At 37.7% G+C, this 6,061-nt stretch overlaps 1 pseudogene; it reads right to left on the bottom strand.

Annotated features, from left to right (window-relative positions):
- Positions 1 to 1,088: 1,088 nt before the first annotated feature.
- LOC132537804 (U5 spliceosomal RNA) lies at positions 1,089 to 1,197 on the bottom strand (annotated as a pseudogene).
- Between the last annotated feature and the right edge of the window lie 4,864 nt (positions 1,198 to 6,061).

Genomic DNA, 6,061 nt, shown 5'->3' with positions numbered 1-6,061 from the left:
GCTGCAGGTGTCTCTCTTATCACTTCCTCTTTATCCTCTTGCCTCTCAATTTATCTCTGTCCTATCAAATAAGGTAAATCAACAAAATACAATTTAAGGAATTAAAATGTTGAGAGAAGCTAGAGGAATTGAGTTATTGAACTTAACCCCCAAGTGCTATTGTAATTAAATGTTGTAGTTTTCCATTAAGGTTAGGAGTAAAAACTGCATAGAATCTGGTAGTCAATATTTCATTTAGAAATGTATAATATTACTGCTTAAATTATTTTCTCTAGTTATTAAACCCCTTTCTAATTAGAAATTCAAAATTTTAATATTTAACAATAATAATGTATTAAAATACCAGTATGCACTTAATGCTACATAATTTTAAAATATTTATTTATTTATTCCCTTTTGGTGCCCTTGTTGTAGTTATTATTGCCGTTGTTGTTGGATAGGACAGAGAGAAATGGAGAGAGGAGGGGAAGACAGAGGGGGAGAGAAAGACACCTGCAGACCTGCTTCACTGCTTGAAAAGCGACTCCCCTAGAGGTGGGGAGCTGGGGGTTCGAACCGGGATCCCTCCACTGGTCCTTGCGTTTTGCGCCACATGCGCTTAACCCGATGTGCTACCGCCCAACTCCCAATGCTACATAATTTTATATTCTGTCTCTTTTTAAGATGTACTGCCTTAAATTTAAGAGATTACTTTAAATTGAGCCGGAATAATTCAGATTTGCCACCTAATAAGTACCTTTATGTGTTGTTGACAGAGTATTGAATTTTGATGACACTACAGGACTATAGAAATACTTTGGTGGTGTACTTCCAACACTGTGAATAGTGTAAATCTTTAAATTTTATCTTGAAAATGTTTTAATGTTTATCAGTTTATTTCCTAATGGTGATAATAGGGTTAGATGACAAAAATTTCTTTAAAAAAAAATTACAAGGCTGAGGTAGTGACACATCTGATTTAGCACACACATTACAAACACAAGAACCTGGGTTCAACCTAGTCCCCACTTGCAGAGGAAAAGCTTCATGAGTGGCAAAGTAGTACTGCAAGTGTATCTGTCTGTCTCTACCTCTTTTTTTTTTTTCTGGCGTAATAGTGTCTCAAAAATTGAGCTGAAACTCAGATTTGTTCCTCTCCATGTAAATCTCTAGTAAAAGGCAAAAGATTTTGTGTGATCTGAAGAGAAATCAGAGCATTCTCTCTCTATCTCTTTATCTTCCCCCTTCCCTCTCAATCTCTGTCAAATAAATTAATTTTTAAAATTACTAAATTTCTGGGAGTCGGATGGTAGCACAGTGGGTTAAGCGCAGGTGGTGCAAAGTGCAAGGACCGGCGTAAGGATCCCAGTTCGAGCTCCAGTCTCCCTAACTGCAGGGGAGTCGCTTCACAGGTGGTGAAGCAGGGCTGCAGGTGTCTTTCTCTCCCCCTCTCTTGTCTTCCTCTCCTCTCTCCATTTCTCTCTGTCCTATCTAACAATGACAACATCAATAATAACAATAATAGCTATAACAATAAAACAACAAAGGAAACAAAAGGGAATAAATATTTTTAAAAATTGCTAAGTTTCTTAGCCTTAAAACAAGCTGAGGAGCAATATAGTTTATTAGTGATACAAATGAGGTAAATAAAATATAAGGGCCAACAATTAATATATAAGCAGTTCGACTGGAGGCTGCTAGTTGTGCCTAAAAAAATCTAAAGAGAAAACTACAGAATAGCTTCTTGGTCCAGCAGACAAATCAGATGTAACCTACTACAATAGCATTATATAATATGAAAGATTTACCTGAGCTACCTATGTCTAATCCCCTGTTTCTCTTTGAGACCTGGCTATAAAGGGGTAAATTACTTGTTTGAGATCGCAGGACAAGTAGCCAAAGAACTAAACAGATAATTTTCTAAAGATGAGATATACTTGGCCCACAGACACATGAAGAAATGCTGCACTTCACTTATCATTAGAGAAATGCAAATTCAAAGTACACCGAGATACCATCTCACACCTGAGGAATGGCTTACATCAACACAACAGGTGCTGGAGAGGTTGTAGAGAAAAGGTAACTCTGTTCCACTGCTGGTGGGGATGCAAACTGGTCCAGCCACTTTGGAAGACTGTATGGACAGTCCTTAAACAAATAAATATGGAATTACTTTATGATACCACTCTTGGGCACTTATCCAAAGGACACTCAAACACTAATTAGAAGGGACAACATGCACCCATGTGTTCATAGCTGCATTATTCACAATAGTCAAAGAGTGGAGGCAGCCTAAATGCCCATCAACAGATGACTGGCTAAAGAAGATATGGGGTATATACTCCATGGAATACTACTATGCGATCAAAAAGATGCTATTGTGTCTTTAGGACAAAATGGATGGAATTGGATGTGATTGTGCTCAGCAAAATAAGTAAAGAGATGAAAGACAAGTAGCAGATGGTTTTACTAATATGTAGAATTTAGAGATCTGATTTACATGAACCTGGAGGGGGAGAAGAAGCAAGCAAATTGTAAGGCATGTGAGAACTATGGTGGTTATCTTTGGGATGTGGGAGGGTAGGGATACAGAACCTTGGTGGTGGGTGTGGTATGGAGCTATACACTGTAATCTTACAATCTTGTAACCTACTATTAATCACACACACACACACACACACACACACACACACACCAACTAAACAACAAAGAAGAATATACAACAAGGATACACATGACTTAGAAATAGATATATGACCTTTTTTTTGCAGAAAAATCTTCCTGACCTATGAATTAAATGAAACCTATCACAAGAGAAAACTACTGTAATGTAAAAATAAGCAGTAAAGAAGTCACCACTGTAATGTACCAGTGCCATCAACACTTCTTATTTCTAAAAGGAGACACTTTTGTTTGATTCTATTATTTTCCAAAACATAAATGCCCTCGAAAGTAGCTCTGCTACTTAACTTTAGCCTTTTCAGTTTAAATCACTATTATGGAGGAAGTAGGGAGGTGTCTCGGCAGAATGGGAATGGATATGGGCATCCAATGCCCCCCCCCCATAAGAAATAAATACACTATTGTACATGTTAAAACCAACTAGATATTTGAAAGAATGCAGAGTAAGAGCTTTCATTAAAAGAAAAAATATGGAAAAATGCATACCATACCTGAAATTTTTAAAAATACTTCAGAGTAGGTTTCGTACCAGAACATATATGTCTCGGAACACAGCACTGTGCGTGATGAAATCAAATGGACACATGCATCTTAACATATTTGCATCTACTTCCCCAATCACTTCATGTTTAGTGTCTAAATCATTTTCCTCTTTTATATGTTACTTATTTGAGTGTGTATATTTCTTCTAAACTATTTGGGTACCTTCTTGTGAGTTCCAATACAAAGAAATACATACAGACACATGTACACATACACATATACACAATCATGTCTATTGTACAGTGTTCTGCAGGTACAAGTAACTTATGTCATATGCCTTAAAGCTATTTAGAACTTCAGTAAAACCATGTGTGTGTGACCTAGGTTTGAATCCAGCCTCCACACACCCCACTGGAGGAAGCTTTGGTGTTGTGATTTTTTTTCTTCTCTTTTTCTGTTTCTGTGCCTTGCTCTTTCTTTCTGGAAAAAAAATTAAAAAGAAAAGAAAATTAATCCCCAGAGACACCCTTGTCCTTCAAAAAAAATAAATAAATGCTTCTTTAGAATTGTTTTAAGTGGATAAATACTTCAAGTGTGATACTGTTTTTTTAAGTGTGTTGTGGTTATAATCTCAGTGTTGCATTACTATTTGTTCGGTATTTATTAAATGAAAGAAGAGACAGACTCATGGACACTCATAGTCATGACTGAATGAAACATAAATATTAAAACTTAGGTATGGGCACAAACTATTCATCTAGGTAACTTTAAAAAGGAGACAAGAGTCCAAACCCTCAGGCCCCACCAACAGAAGGGAAGCTTCACTAGCAATGAAACTGTACTGCAGGTTTGACTCTGTTTCTCTGCTTCTCAATTTCTCTCGGTCCTATCAAATAAATAATGTTTAAAAAAAATAGAGACAAGATGCTAACTAGTATAATGACTTTCTTGCAGGGATGGAGAAATGCAAAGATAACAGCAGAGCAAATAAATACTGTAAACACTAAGGCAAGAGTGTCATAAAGTTAGAAATTCAGGCCCCTAAGTTATGTGGTACTGAAAACAATTTTTACGTAGGACAACAATGCCCTTGAATAAACCATCATATGAGATTTTAGGGATTTGGGGTTTTAAAAAAGGAAAAAGGGGTCTTCTGAAAGAGGTGAAACCACAGAGGTGGAAAGCCCAAGTGCCAAATCCCTGTCAAAAGAAAAGAAAACCACATTGTCTTTCAAATTCTCTAGCATGAAAACTTGAGTTTCCCAACTGGTTGACACAGTTGTAGTGATTTGTACAATATGGCTACACAGGTCTTATGGCACACTGCAGACAGGTCCTGTGCTAGCTATGTTTCCTATGGACATAGCTATTAAATAGAATGGGGCATTTGGAGAAAAGTAAAACATTTCACTTATGAAACTCTTCTGATGGCTAGGTGGTGATGCACCTGGTTAAGCTACCATGGTTAAGTTACCATGTGCAAGGACCTGGGTTTCAGCCCACCTGTAAAAAGGAAGCTTCATTAGCGGTGACAGAGTGTCTATCTTCCATCTTCCCCTCCTCTCCCAATTGTTCTTTATCCTACCAAATAAAGGGGGGGGAAATGGTCTCTAGGAGCAGTGGATTCATCATGCAGGCACTGAGCCCTAGCAATAACTGTAGTGGAGGGGAAAAAACAACTTTTCTATGTATATATATATAGGTTTTTTTTATATTTATTTATTTATTTATTTTCCTTTTTATTGCCCTTGTTGTTTAACGTTGTGGCTATTGATGTCGTTGTTGTTGGATAGGACAGAGAAAACTAGAGAGAGGAGGGGAAGACAGAGGGTGGAGAGAAAGACACCTGCAGACCTGCTTCACCGCTTGTGAAGTGACTCCCCTGCACTTGGGGAGCCAGGGGTTCCAACCGGGATTCTTACGCTGGCATTTGCACTTTGCATCACGTGAGCTTAACCTGCTGTGCCACCGCCCGACTCCCTTTTCTATGTATATTACCATATTTCTACTAGGATATAAAAACATGAATTAAATGTGTAAATCTACTACTACTATTTTTAATGTTTTTATTATCTTTATTTATTTATTGGATAGAGAGTGAGAAATTGAGAGGGTAGAGGAGGTAGAGGGCGTGAGAGAGAGACAGAGAGACACCTACAACACTGCTTCACCACTCACAAAGTTTGCCCCTGCAGGTGGGGATGGGGGCTCGAATCTGGGTCTTTGTGCACTGTCACGTGTGCTCTACAGGTGCACTATACAGAACCAGCCCCTAAATCTACTACTATTGAGTCCAAAGAAAAAATTATTTTATTCTGTGGAAAACTAAAACAATTTATGAACATTGAAATAAAAACTTAAATAGAATTATGATTACCTTTACCCTATCTTCCAGTAATTTCTGGGAAAGGACTTTCATAGATTTTTTTTCCCTCCATGGAAACTTAGATACAGGCTTAACATCTTTGCTATATGCCTCAATGAAGCTCCATATATTCAACCAACTGTAGCTAGAATGACGGGTTGGACTTAGATTTTCATCAAGTCTTTGGCAGAAGAAAATAATGAGCACGTTCAATCAGGAGTCCTAGAATTCAGTTCTGCACAAATGGAATAAAATGCATCATGAGGATTTAAAAACAAACAAACAAACAACTACTTAGCTATTTAAAATGGTGATTTCACTTTCTTCACCTCATCTTGGGTGAAGTTTGAAGGAATTATGTTAAGTGAGATTAGTCAGAAAGAAACAGATGAATATGGGGATGATCTCACTCATAGAAAGAAGTTGAAAAATACTACCTTGATGCCAACCTGTCTTCTCTGGGCAGATGACCTCACCAGTGCGTACTGGAACCCCACGTCCCCAGAACCCTATCCCATGAGAGAAAGGTAGGAACAGTCTGGGATTATGGAT

This window comes from Erinaceus europaeus, chromosome 3, assembly GCF_950295315.1.
Source record: "Erinaceus europaeus chromosome 3, mEriEur2.1, whole genome shotgun sequence".
In the NCBI taxonomy this organism is placed as follows: domain Eukaryota; kingdom Metazoa; phylum Chordata; class Mammalia; order Eulipotyphla; family Erinaceidae; genus Erinaceus; species Erinaceus europaeus.
This window is presented reverse-complemented; position numbering and strand designations above follow the sequence as displayed.